This window comes from Triticum dicoccoides, chromosome 7B (genome assembly GCF_002162155.2).
Source record: "Triticum dicoccoides isolate Atlit2015 ecotype Zavitan chromosome 7B, WEW_v2.0, whole genome shotgun sequence".
Taxonomy (NCBI): domain Eukaryota; kingdom Viridiplantae; phylum Streptophyta; class Magnoliopsida; order Poales; family Poaceae; genus Triticum; species Triticum dicoccoides.
Window position 1 is genome coordinate 356023808 of NC_041393.1, and position 15443 is coordinate 356039250.

Below are 15443 nucleotides of genomic sequence, written 5' to 3' on the forward strand. Positions count from 1 at the left end.
ACAAAGTTACACCACTCAGAAGATGCATACATGATATTAACAAGCAGCAGATTCCAGCAGTTTATATCACATAGTAGTTTTGCAACGAAGATTAAGGCATCAATATGAACAGTAACATGCATAGAAATGCAACTAGCATGTAGAGCATCAAGTGATGAACATTTTCCCATATCATCCACGCAAAACGGAGCAAGATGCACAAAGTTATGATAATGCAAGCATGGCAACATGAGATTGCAGAAAACTAGGACTTGCGAGAAAAAAACTGATGAGGGAGCGCAATATAGTAAAATATCACACGCGCGAGGGATTACTGCCGGGTTCTCAAATCGGGCCCGTGGGCCGGTTCATGGACGGGTTAGTGAAAAACCGGGCACCGGTTCCATGGTTCGGGGAGGTCGAGTGGGGTCCGAGGTGAACCGGCTGAACCGGGCAGGGTCGGGTCGGACCGGATGGTCAGGACCTCATGGGGTCGACCGGCGGGGGTTGGCGCACGGATGACGCCGACGGCAACGACACGACCGGCGATAGCACAGGTCGCAGGGAGGCCAGGAAGGCTGGTAACGACGTCGGAGGAGGCGGATCCGACAGATCTGGGTGCGCCTCGCAGGGATCAGGTCGGGGGCGAGGTCCGGCGAAGGCCTCCAGCATGGGTGGCGAGCTTCCGCGGTGGCAGACGGTGAGGGGCAGCACAGGAGGGCGACGGGAGGTGCGGGCGCAGAGGTGGCGGCCTTCGGGCGCAGGACGGCGGTTCCGGGGAAGGCGCGGTGCAGCTGTGGCGGGTGGCAGTGGTTGGAGGAGGACGATGAGGCGAACGGCGGCGGGCGAAGCTCCGAGGCGGTGGCGGCGCTGGTTTGGCGGGGGAGGAGGCGCGGGTGGAGGAAGAAGCCATGGGCGGCTGTGAGCGCTGGTTCGGGGCTGGCGGGCTAGATCTAGGCTCGTGGGCCTGGCGGCTGCGGGGGAGGTGGCGGCGGCGACGGGTGGCGGCACGGGATTGGTCCGGGCGCGCTGGCGGATGTGTTCGGTGACGACGCGGACATGTCCCACGGCGGGAGGAGGAAGAAGCTAGGGATTTGGACCCGGATTTGTACGGGAGGAGGTGTTTATATATGTAGAGGGAGCTAGGAGAGTCCAAATGAGGTACGGTTTTCGCCCACACGATCGTGATCCAACGGTAGAGAACATGGAGGGGGTTTAGATCGGTTAGTGCGCTGTGGTGAAGGGGTGCTGGGCTGCAAAGAGAGCGGTTTCATTTAACTCGGTTAACTGTTGGGGCATCAAACGACCTCCAAATGGAGCAAATTTTGACTGGCGGTCTACCAGTGATATATCAAGGCCACTCGGCAAATATCACCCCATTCCTAGAATGTTTTTCTGTGACTCACAAAAAAAGGACTGAGAGGTGCAACGGGTGCATGCGAGTGTGCCTGGGATCATAACGGACAACAGAGAGAACCGGGGGAACCCGAACGGATGCAAGGTTTGAAAAAGATGCAGATGATGACATGGCAAAATGCAACACGTAAGAAAATTGATGTAGGGCGTAACCCTATGGGGCCGACCATTCACGTTTGGAGAGGATCCCTATGAGGTACACGAAGAACGCGTGGAAGAACAAGAGGGAAATCACGGGGGAAAACAAGAGAAACTCTCAACTGACACGAATATGATCACACAAGTGCTAGACCATCGAGGCACAAAGTAACATGAGATCCAAAGTCGACAAGAGATGATACAAGAGTAACCGTTCTTCTCCACTAGGAGGTCTTGATTGTCTTCTCCGTATGGAGGTCTTGAATCCGGGTGGATCTTCTCTGAAGAGGTGCGGTCCCTCACGAGGAGTACATCCGGTACGGATGAGCAATGCTCTATCTCAGATGAGCTAAACCAATGCTAACCCTAGAACGTAGGTGGAGGGGGAGTATATATAGTCTACGGGGCAAAGGGGTACATGGGCCATGGCCCTTACACTGTTTGCAGACAGGGAAGGCCGGATGTCCGGGCAACGGGGCCGGATGTCCGAGGCTTCAGGAGGGACCGGATGTCCGGGGTAACGGCCGGATGTCTGGGCTGTTGGGGCAGCCTTCTGTGCTCCCTGGACGGCGTGTCCGGATGTCCGGTCTGGAGGCCGGATTTCTAGGGTTGAGGGCCGGATGTTCGGGCTGGACGCTGGATGTTCGGGCCCTGTAACTTCTGTTCCACACTCCTGACCATGTAGATCCCCAGGGGCCGGATGTTCGGGGCCTTGGCCGAATGTCCGGTGTCTGGAAGGTGTTCTCGCCTTCTTCTGTTGGTTCTCTTCTTCCGTGGACTTGGTGGCGTGATTATCTTCATGTGCATCCTCGGGAGGGTCCTCTTGGTACCTAATCATGCACAACATTCCAGACTTAGGTAGTAGCCCTGTCTCGAGAGGATCATATGAGATATCACTAAGGAGAGAAGTCACCTTGGTCACGAGAGCTCTAGCTCGTGCTCTTGTCATGGGTCCTCTTGGTGCTTGGTGAGACGATGGTAGGTCCATGGGGATGACCGTCCGATGCTCCACATCATCTCCCCCCTCCCTTGTGAAAGATCCGACCTCGGGTCGAATCCTCATCACCATGGTACGGGGAGAGATTGGTGACGTTGAAGATGTCGCTCACGTTGTTGTTGTAGCGTGCTAGCACCTTGAAGGGTCCATCGGCTCGGGGTAGAAGTTTGGACTTGCGTTCATTGGGGAAGCAGTCCTTGCGAAGGTGTAGCCACATGAGATCTCCGATGTTGAATACCATGGTTTGCTTGTTGATGTTGAGCTTGGTCGTGAGTCATTATACTTGGTACTCGATGGTGTGACTTCTATCTTCATGCATCTTCTTGATGTATCTTGCATGGGCGCTTGCGTCAAGGTTGGTGCGCTCTTGTAGAGGGAGAGGTAGAATGTCCAACGGGGACAACGGGTTGAAGCCGTAGACAACCTCGAAGGGGGACTTGCCGGTAGTCGAATGTCTTGCACGGTTGACACTCCTCCCACTCCTTGATATTCTTCTTGATCAACACGCGAAGTAGAGTGGAGAGCGTACGATTCGTCACCTCCATTTGGCCGTCGGTTTGAGGATGATATGCACATGATAACAAGAGCTTGATTCTGAGCTTGGTGCATAGCGTCTTCCAAAAGTAAATCAAGAACTTGACATCGCGGTTGGAGACAATTGTCTTTGGTACTCCATGTAGACGCAATATTTCCCTACAAAAGAGATTAGCAAGATGTGAAGCATCGTCTATCTTGTTGCTTGGCATGAAATGTGCCATCTTAGAAAACCGGTCCACAACAACAAAGACAGAATCCTTTCCATTTTGAGTTCTAGGCAAACCAAGTACAAAATCCATGCTAATGTCTTCCCAAGGTTGATAAGGAATAGGAAGAGGCATGTAAAGACCATGGGATTGAGCTTTAGACTTAGCTTTGCGACATGTCGAGCATCTGTTGGTGAAGCATGAGACGTCGCGGAACATCTTGGGCCAAAAGTAGTTCTTGGAGAGCATGGCGAATGTCTTGTCGCCTCCAAATTGTCCCATGAGTCCGCCTCCATGAGCCTCTTGCAAAAGGAGCAAACAAAGAGAAGACTCGGGAATGCAAAGTTTGTTAGCTCTCATAAGATAAGCAACCTTGATGTTATATCGTTCCCAAGATGTATGCGTCAAACACTTAGCATAAGGAGTAGCAAAAGATGGATCATTAGTATACAAGTAGTTTATGTTCTCAAATCCAAGAACATTCAGCTCAAGTTTTGTGACAAGAGCGCATATGCGTGAAAGTGCATCTGCAACTACATTTTCCTAACCCTTAATGTACTTGATCACATAGTTGAAAGATTCAATGAATTCACTCCATTTAGCATGATGCTTGTTCAACTTAGTTTGAAATTTTAAGTACTTAAGAGTTTCATGATCGGTATGGATGACAAACTCATGAGGTCTAAGATAATGTTCCCAAACATGTAGCACACACACTAAAGCATACAATTCTTTGTCATAAATGGGATAGTTAAGTTGAGCACCGGAGAGTTTTTCACTAAAGTATGCAATGGCTCGTTTTTCACACATCAAAACTCCGCCAATTCCGGTACCATTTGCATCACAATGAACCTCAAAAGTTTTGTCAAAGTTGGGCAAAGCGAGAATCGAAGCATGAGTAAGCAAAGACTTGAGATCATCAAAAGCGGTGGATTGCAAAGATCCCCAAACAAAAGGAGCATTCTTCTTACTCAAGGCATGCAAAGGAGCGGCAATAGTGCTAAAGCCTTTCACAAAGCGACGATAAAAACCGCAAGGCCAAGAAAACTATGCACTTGATGCAAATTGGTGGGTTGGGGCTAAGTTTTAATTGCTTCAATTTTAGAATCATCAACATGGACACCCTTGGAAGAGACAACGAAACCCAAGAAAACAAGTTTGTCAACACCAAACATGCACTTTTCCATGTTGGCATAAAGATGTTCCCTGCGAGGCATTTGCAAAACTGCCCTAACATGCTTTAGATGCTCTTTCATGGATTTGCTAAACACAAGAATATCATCAAAGTAAACCACAACAAACACTCCAATATAAGGTCGAAGCATAAAATGCATAAGACACATGAAAGTTCCGGGAGCTTCCGACAAACCCATAGGCATAACCAACCACTCATACAAGTGAAATTTGGTTTTGAAAGTGGTTTTCCATTTGTCACCTTCTTGTATGCGGATTTGATAATAGCCACTTTTAAGATCAACTTTTGAGAAAATGGTGGCACCGCAAAGTTCATCAAGCATATCATCTAAGCAAGGAATGGGATGCCTATACCAAACGGTAATAGCATTGATAGGTCTACAATCCGAGCACAAGGGAAAACTACCGTCTTGCTTGGCCACAAGTATAACTGGAATGGCACAAGGGCTTAAGCTTTCACGTACATGACCGTTTGTGATTAGTTGTTGTACTTGCCGTTGGATCTCCTTAGTTTCTTCGGGGTTGACGTGGTATGGATCTTTGTTTGGTAGGGGCGCTCCGGGGATGAGGTCAATCTGATGCTCAATGCCTCGTAGACGAGGTAGACCCGGAGGTAGCTCATCGGGGAAAACATCTTGGAATTCCTGCAAAAGGGATTGAAGCGCTAAAGGTACATCGTGAGAGGTGTTAGTTATTGGTTCCCCATCCTTGCACACAAGGACAAAGTGCATAACACTCGATGGGTTCTCACACACTTCTCTCATCTCACTTTTCGTGGCATAAAGGACTAGGTTTTTCTCTCTAGGCGAACAGGCACTCACGTTTGGCATGTGGCTCTCACTCACTTTTTGGTGGATCACTTTCTCACTCTTCTCTCCATGATGGGTGGCTTGCTTGTCGGCTATCACTTGACTAGGAGACATAGGTCGTAGCACATATTCCTTCCCTTTCATATTGAAGCTATAGTGATTGGTACGCCCGTTGTGGAGGACACCGCGGTCGAATTTCCATGGCCGACCAAAAAGGAGGTGGCAAACGGACATTGGGACGACATTGCACTCCAAAGTGTCCTCATATGCACCAATCTTGAAGGAGACTTGGACCGTATGCTCAAATCGTATAGTGCCGGAGTCACTTAGCCATTGGACTTTGTAGGGGTGTGGGTGCTTCATCTTGACCAATTGTAGCTTGGAGCATAGTTCTTCAGTTGCCAAGTTGTGGCAACTACCTCCATCGATGATGACCTTTACGGACCTTCCATTGATACTGGCCTTTGTGTGGAAGATGTGTCATCTTTGGTCTTCTTCTTGTTGATGTTGAAGAGTCAAGAACTTGGAGACAATGAGAGCGAGGCTCGAATCCTCATCACAAAAGACTTGATCATCTTCATCCTCGTTCAAGCATCGGTGCAAGGCCACTTGCTCAAGGGGTTCCATCTCCTCGTTACTCATGGAGTCATAGGTCCCATCATCGTTGAGGATCATGCTGCGCTTGTTTGTGCATTCGTAGGACTTGTGGCCTCGGCCGCCGCAAGTGAAACACTTAAAGGAGCTTGTCTTGATGGTCTCATCGGTCGGAGTAGATGATCAAGCGCGCGGCTTGAAGTTGCTTGTAGTAGGAAGAAGACGACTTGAGCTCGTCGAAGCTTTCTTGTAACTTGGGTTGTCGTCATTGCTTGTAGATGGCTTGGTTGACGTAGAAGTTGGAGGAGTCGTTGAAGCTTGGTTGTTGGAGAAGTCGTAGGTCTTGGATGAGTACTTGGTGTACTTGAGGTCATATTGCAATTGACGTTCCGCCTTGGTAGCTTGATGCACGATCTCAATGAGGTTGGAGTAGGGTTGGAAGTCGGCGATCTTCTTGATGGGATAATTGAGTCCATTCAAGAATCGTGCCATAGTTTGTTCATCATCTTCCATGAAATTGGCTCGAATCATGGCTATCTACATTTCCTTATAGTATTCTTCAACACTCTTTGTTCCTTGCTTGAGGAGTTGGAGCTTCTTGAAGAGGTCGCGGTTGTAGTATGTGGGAACAAAACATGCTCGCATGACATCCTTCAGTTGAGCCCAAGTGGTGATTGGTGGTTCACCTCTTGCTTCTCGGCGCTCAATGACTTGTTCCCACCATATGAGCACATAGTCTTGGAACTCAAGTGATGCCATAGCGATCTTCTTCTCTTCCTCATAGTTGTGCAAACTAAAGATCTTGTCGACCTTCAATGCCCATGATAGGTACTCTTCGGGATCATTGCTTCCGTTGAACTTGGGCATTGTAAACTTGAGCTTGCCATAGCGTTGCTCTTCATTGTGTTGTTGGCGATGGTGATGATGACGCCCTTGACGTGGCCGATAATCATCGTCATGTTGCTCTTGGCATGGAGTAAGTCCATGATCAACTTGCTCTTGTTGAACTTGAGGTTGTGGAGGAGCTTGAGGAACTTGACGTTGCACTCACGTTTGGTAGTTCCGCTCATGAATTTCTTCACGAACTGCTTCCTCTTGATTGCGCCGATCTCGGTTGCGGTTGGCAATGGCTCGACATGATTCTTGAAGGGCACGCTGCGCCTCAAGAGCTTGTGCTTAACGTTTTTGTTGTTGAAGTCGTTGAGCCTAGGCGTCTTGTTCCTCTTGATTTAGACGCGCTCGTTCTTCCTGTTGGCACCGTTGACGTTGTCGTTCTTGAGCTTTTGCAAAATCAACTTGGTGTGGTTGTGGACGAAATACTTGCTCATCGACTTGCTCTTGACGCGCGGCTCGTCGAAGAGAGTTCGATGTCTGTGTACTTGAGCCGGAAAAGGTGTCGTCGGAGTGTCGACTTGAGCGGCTCCGTCTTGAGTACGACGAAGTTGAAGGAGGTCGGTTCACCAACAAGGCGCGGATCTCGTCCATCCTTGCATCATTATCTTGCTTGTGAGCGTCGAGCTTGTTGTCGAAGTAGTCCTTTGTACGTTGCTCGGAGAGTCGCAAGTCAGTGGCGAGGTTGTCGATGCGGTTGGTCATAGCTTGTTGCTCTTGATGCAACGCTCGTTGTGCACCAAAGAGGTGTCTCTTGGTGATGAATGATGACATGGCATCGTCTTGCTCTATGAAGAGTGGGTTGGAAAAAGTACTTGGCCTATCCATCATTCCACTCAATAATGTGAGTAGGAGAAGGAGAAGAACTTATACCAAATGTACCTTGACCGGTGTTGACGATGAATCAAATTCACTCAAATGCGGACAATGAAATAGCACTATTGGTACCAATTCTTCTCGGTTCTCACACCTACACAAATAAAAGCTTATGGTGGAGCTTGGTTAGGATGGTGGCTCAAAATTTGATGCAATTGTAAGTGAGCTTCAATAATGTTGGAAAAGATTCACAAATTTGCAAATGCAACAAGTAGACCAAGCAAGTAGTGGTACACGGAAACACACACGCAAATAGATAAGTGGGATTGTGCAAACCAAAAGTGAGCCAAAATGTGGAACCCATGAAAATGCTCTTGTTGCATAATACAGAAGAGACGCTAGCACGATTGCACAATAGGCGGATACGTAACTTGCGCACAACCTACTAGGCAAAAAAATGCAAGGACCTCTATCCAAAGTATGCTATATGTATGGTATTTCGGTGTATGATCCAAGATGATCGGATATGACCATCTTAATGTAGTATGATGCTATGGTTCTTGCTTATAAGCTCTTTGCTTATCTTTCCTCTTTGCTTAAAAGCTTGTGTGGCTCTTTCAGTTTTGAGCTCTTTTCTCATGCAAAACTTCACAAACCAAGATAGCAATTGTGTATGCGATGACACCTTTGTGACACAAAAATGATGCCAAGATATGCACCACTATTGTATGGTATGTATGCTATGGAGTATGATCACTAATGTGCACAAGTCACGTTGCCAGCAATACTCAATGGCTAGTCTTGATGGGTAAGCTACGCAAATGTAAGGCCATGTAGTTATCAATGCAATTGCAAGGTATGACAAAGATGCCGTCGAGGTTACCGTCCTTGGCGATGATGAGACCTTTGTGAAGATGAGCCATGGTGATGTTGACGTCACACTGTACCTATATAGCCAACACACAATAGGACACGGGAACCACAACCCAAAATCTCAAAGACCAAAACGTGTCCAAATCATCATAGGAGGTAGTGGTGAGCGGTGGTGGTGCTTGCGGAAAGCGGTGGAGGTATGCGGAATTATGCATGGGCACCGGGCAAAATTGGGCGAAACTAAGCGGAAATGGGGCGCGAGGGATGGAGTTGCTGCTGTCAGGGACCGGATGTCTGGGCCAGCTACCGGATGTCCGGGGACTCGGGTGGACGTCCGAGCTCCTGGATTGGGGATGAACGCGATGAACTCCACGGGGAAAAGGGCAACTCCGGGGCAAAATTTGGATGAATTTGTGGATGGAAATTTTGGGAGAGATGGGGAAAAGCTAGATCCACTCGAAGAAAAGCATATCCATGGATCAAATCCAACAAAACTTCATCGCACCAGCAAATCCCAAAAAAATTGGGGCTATTTTTGGTGGGGATTTTCGGATTTAGGACGAAAACAACAAAATCAAGCTAGAAAACACGGGGTAGGGGCTCCAAAAACGTGATCAACATGGCTCATGATTCCAAGATGATGTAGGGCATAACCCTCTGGGGCCGATTTTTCACGTTTGGAGAGGATCCCTACGAGGAACACGAAGAACGCACGGAAGAACACGAGGGAAATCACGGGGGAAAACAAGAGAAACTCTCAAACGACACGAATATGATTACACAAGTGCTAGATCATCGAGGCACAAAGTAACATGAGATACAAGAGTAACCGTTCTTCTCCGTGAGGAGGTCTTGATTGTCTTCTCCAGATGGAGGTCTTGAATCCGGGTGGATCTTCTCCGAAGAGGTGCGGTCCCTCATGAGGAGTAGATCTGGTACGGATGAGCAATGCTCTATCTCAAATGAGCTAAACCAATGCTAACCCTAGAACGTAGGTGGAGGGGGAGTATATATAGTCTACAGGGCGAAGGGGTACATGGGCCATGGACCTTACACTGTTCGCAGACAGGGAAGGCCGGATGTCAGGGCGACAGGTTCGAATGTCCGGGGCTTCAGGAGGGACCGGATGTCCGGGGTGACAGCCGTATGTCCGGGCTGTTGGGGTAGCCTTCTGTGGTCCCTTGACGGCGTGTCCGGATGTCCAGTCAGGAGGCCGGATTTCCGGGGCTGAGGGCCGGATGTCCGAGCTGGACGCCGGATGTCCCGGCCCTATAGCTTCTGCTGCAGGGCCTTGGTCGGATGTCCGGGGCCTGGAAGGTGTTCTCGCCTTCATCCATTGGTTCTCTTCTTCCGTGGACTTGGTGGCTTGATCATCTTTATGTGCATCCTCGGGAGGGTCGTCTTGGTACCTAATCATGCACAACATTTAAGACTTAGGTAGTAGCTATGTCTCGAGAGGATCATATGAGATATCACTAAGGAGAGAAGTCACCTCGGTCTCGAGAGCTCTAGCTCGTACTCTTGTCATGGGTCCTCTTGGTGCTTGGTGAGACGATGGTAGGTCCATGGGGATGACCGTCGGATGCTCCGCATCACAAATGACATGGCAACAACGGGGAATAACTGGAAGACACCTGGAGTATCGGTCTCGGAGCGTTACAACTCTCCTCCACTAACAAGAGATCTTGTCCTGAGATCTTAGGCACGAGACGGAAGAGAAAGAGGAAGAGGTGAAGTAAGAACGCAAGAGTGAAGATTAACAAAGTCCGAGAGCGCTCGGGTAGAAAGAGGAACGACGAATATGACGAGAATCAGGAACTCAAGGAATAAATTAGACTCTGAAACCACTCCGGTTAGAACATGGTAGAAAAGGAATAACAATGAAAGAATTTAGGCAGCACTCTCGATGAAAATGGAAGGAATAGACATGAACCTCACAAGATGGAATGACACTTGACGAGATAAACAACACAATGCCTCCGGAAGAATTGAAAGAATCCCACGTGGAAAGAACGGATGAGAGAACCACAACTTCCACCACAAATGAATTCGATAGCATCCTTAGAAGGAAGGGTAGAACAGCGTTGTTGAGATATTCAACAACAAAATAATAAGCTTGTTGTGGACTTATCAAAAACATCTCAAACTTGAGGTTAAATTATACCACAACCACATGTCTGAATAGCTGAGAAGAACAAAGAAATGCAACACTCCAGTTTAGATGAAAATGGAGAATTATTTGCACATTGACACGCGAGAAGAAAAGATACTTGAAATCCTCCAACAAGAATCTTGATGAACACTTGAAGAATGAATTTATTCATGAAGAACCACCTTGAAGATCTCCGGTGACAAAAATATGATGAGATAGAATGAAGGATGAAAGAATAAGTTTAAGCCTTGCAGTGATTTATATGGAGGTTCCGACGAAATGGCCGAGAAAATTTCAACTCTGGAAAAGAAAAGATGAAAACACTTCGAACCGCGAAATTATTCATCATGAACAAACTCCAAAGGAAGGGATTAATGACTTGGAGGAAATAAGAATAAGATTTATTGTATGCTTATCCTTCATCAAATTAAATTGATGACGACCAGATTTGGAATGTAACTTATTCCCCTTGAAAAAGGATTGAGGAGTGTAAGGCGCAACCTTGAGGAATGTCTTCAGCGGACCACCGGTAGGATTTGAAAGAACGAATGAGTTGATATGATAACAAAGGAAAAGGAATCTGATGGAACCACCGTAAGAATTCGAAAATGGCTGATGAAAGAGAATGAATCACCGGGAAGAATTAGAAGAACAAATATGCTCTGAGTGGATTTAGATACAAGAGAATGAAGAGATAACGAGCTGATTAAAAAATACTTGATAGATGTGCCGGGGTAATTGGATAATGATAGCTGGAATGTGAGGATGAAGAATTCTTCTGTAATGATGGCCTCCAGTGAAAAGAAACGGAAAACAACTCCTGACATCGAAAAGAATATCTGACAAATGGAATAATTTGACAGGATAACATGAAGCTAGAACCATGAATCTTTGAGAGAACGGACAAGATTTTGAGGAAAAACTCTTCTTCTATCTTCATATGACGATGAGGAACGCCACCAAAATTACTGAGATACTCCGGGAGAATGAAAAGTATAGAGGTTGAGCCAACAATGGAATGATTTGAAATCGATCTAGGAAAGGGATCTAACTGATGAAATTCATTCTTATGTCAAACTCCGAAAAGAATTTGGTAATAACTCTGGAAAATTGGAAGTGTCAGGTAAGATCCTGGGAGAAGACCTGTGGGTTAGGGACCACTAAAAGAAAACACCATTGAAAAAGGTTTGTTGAAGAGTTAGATGATGCACTGGAACAATTGAAATATTTGAATGAGGTGATAACCTCGAATTAATTCAAACACAAACCAATCTCTTGAGATGTCTTGAGCACTCCGGAAGGATAAACAGGCGAGAGGCGAGCGAACAGGGAAAACACTTGAACCAAGGAAAAGAATATGATCAACCTGAAAAACTTGAATTGAGTCCACCGGAGGAGAAAACAAGATGAACCAATCATGAGCTTGACAAGAATTCACCGGTTGAAATGATTGAGGGAAGACTGCAGAGGCTTTGCACGAATGAAATTGATGCTCGAAAGAGACTCAAGCTCCGAGAAGAAAAAGGGGTGGGAGGGCGGGAAAAACAAAGGCAGCTTGTAAGGGAGAACCGACGAATAGCTTGAAGAGAAAACACCGGTTGAAAGAATGCAAAGGCTTCGCACGACTAGGATGGATACTCGATAATGGACACCGGTTGAAAGAATGCAAAGGCTTCGCACGACAAGGCTGGTGGGAAAAAGGAAACAACTGAGTATGGGGAAACAACTTAGATGAGAAAGAAATGAGGATTGATCCTGCTTAAAACAAAGAGGTGAATCGAATTGACGAGAAATGCATCGGATGAAAAGAGATGAGAACCCACGATCGGAAAACCAACTGCGTGATCCTATAGAAAATTTGAAGGGAAGAGGAGTAAGTCAAAACACCTGCGTCAAGATTCCTAACCAGAGCAACGAAGGGGTTGAGGAGTAAAAAGAATTCCATCTCTCCGATATAACTAGAATCCGAAAAAGTTTTCTTCTAGACTCGACAACGGCCAACTACGAACAATCAAGGGGGCTCCTATGGTTGGTCGAGGCTCTGATACCAACTTGTCATGCCCAATATGCGACCCTATCCTAAAGGAACTCGAAGGGCCCACCAAGGATAGAAGCGCATATTGGAGGCGCTTTTGCAAGGTGGATATCATTACATCGCACCATTACATAATAGTGGGGGATACATACAAGAGGCATACAATTCCACATGAATACAACGACATCATACATAAGAGCAACATCCGACTACGGATGAAACACAAACAGAAACTCAAACGACATCCACCCTGCTAGCCTAGGCTGCCGACCAGGAACCTAACCCCTAAACGAAGAGGAAGGAGAAGAAGAACTCCAAAACAAGTAAACATCTCTCTCGCGTCATGATCATCGCATTACCTGTACCTGTAATTGTTGTTGTATTAATCTATGAGACATGAGGACTCAGCAATCCCATTACCATGCGTATCAAGACAAGCAAAGCTTAATAGGTATGGAAAAGATGAGTGGTGAGGTTGCATCAGCGACTAAGCATGATATGGTGGCTAACTTACGAATATAAGAATAAGAAGAGAAGCTACACAAATGGTCGCAAACTAGTAATGATCAAGAAGTGATCCTGAAACTACTTATGTCCAAACATAACCGAAATGGTGTTCACTTCCCAGACTCCGCCGAGAGGAGACCGTCACGGCTACACATGTGGTTGATGTGTTTTAATTAAGTCAAGTGTCAAGTTCTCTACAACCGGATATTAACAAACTCCCATCTGCCACATAACCGCGGGCACGGCTCTCGAAAGTTTATACCCTGCAGGGGTGTCCCAATTTAGCCCATCACAAGCTCTCACGATCAGCGAAGGATATTACTTCTCCCGAAAAGACCCGATCAGACTCGAAATCCCTGCTACAAGACAGTTCAGCAAAGGTAAAACAAGACCAGCAAGAGCGCTCGAATGTGCCGAAAAATCCTAATAGGAGCTGCGCATATCTCATTCTCAAGGCACAACGGATGAGACAAGCTATGAGTAACACCAGCCCTGAAGTTTCCCCGAGGTGGCCCCGCAGGCTGCACGGTCCGGACCAACACTTAGAGAAGCACTGGCCCCGGGGGGGTTAAATAAAGAAGACCCTCTGGTTTATAACTCCCAAGGGAAAATTAGTAGGTTGTTAGGCGAATGTAAAACCAAGGCTGGGCCTTGCTGGAGGAGTTTTATTCAAAGTGATATGTCAAGGGGTTCCCATAAACCCGACCACGTAAGGAACGCAAAATCAAGGAACATAACACCAGTATGACGGAAACTAAGGCGGCAAGAGTGGAAGAAAACACGAGGAATAAGGCCGAGCCTTCCACCCTTTACCATGTATATAGATGCATTAATTAAATAAGAGATATTGTGATATCCCAACATAACCAGGTTCCAACATGGAGCAATCTTCAACTTCACCTGCAACTAACAACGCTATAAGAGGGTCTAAGCAAAGCGGTAACATAGCCAAACAACGGTTTACTAGGAAGGGTGAAAAGGTTAGAGGCTGACATGGCAATTTGGGAGGCTTGATAAAAAAGTGACAGGTAGCGCAACATAGCGATAGAATGAAGCAACTAGCATAGCAATGATAGTAGTGAGATCGAAGATAACGGTCATCTTGCCTGAAATCCCGCTTGGAAGAAGAACGAGTCCGTGAAGAAGATGAACGGGCAAAGACAAACCATGCATGGACGAACCAATTCTGACTATCGCAATGAAACAGGAACTATCGGGAAGAAGCACAACCGGAAAGAAGCAAACAACACGGTAAACACACAACACATAAACATGACATGATGCTCAACCAATCATGATGCATGACAAGGTTATATGATGCTACTCATGGCAAGAGATGATGCATACAAGAACCACACATCAAAGCAAGTTTAAATGAGTCCGGAAACAACATATAAGAAATCTGGTAAGTCCTCATATGCTAATTTCGAAATTGGTCCAGATCTGAATAAACCTTGTGTTCAAGTTGTTAAACAGCAAGTCAAGATGAACCAAGATGATCTACCCGAGATTCTAGTCAAGTTACATATAAAGTTCATTTAATTCAGAGCTACGACCAAGAAGATATGAGCAAAACAAGTTGAACATGGCATTGATGCAAAATGCATTCAAACATCAAGAAAACACTATCAAAACATGGATGCAACATGATAAGATGAAACTACATGCAAAATCAAACAAGTTTCATACAAAGCATGCTCAAAACGGAGCAACGGCGCAACACACACTCCAAACAAGATATAACAATAATCTGCCCAAAACTAGCAAATAGGCACATTGCAACCATCAAAACAACATGCTACAGGAATCATATGAGCATAAACTTGACATGCACTTCATTTACAAATAACATAATTCAAATATCATTAAGGTTCAGGTTCATAGGCATCAAGATCAAACCAATATGATCGATGCAAAATGCAACCTTATAACACAGGAGCATATGCATGAGTAGAGTTAATATGGTGGCAACTTGAGAGAAAGAAAGAGACAAGCTACAACAATTAAACGTAGCAACCAACAAGACAAGAATGAATGTTGAAATAGTTTCAGCAAGTATAGAACATCAACATTATGATAGAATGTTTGCAAGCATGAAACAGAGGTCATATAACATCCTAAATTAGAAAACATGACACGCAGATAAGGATCTCATAGCATAATTAAAAACATGTAATTAGAGCATCTCCAAAAGAGGCACGAATCAACTAATATTAAGCTCACAACATGGCATCATGAAGTTAACAGAAATCTGGGACAACATGTAGGCATATTCATGTCAATGAAAATATATGCTACA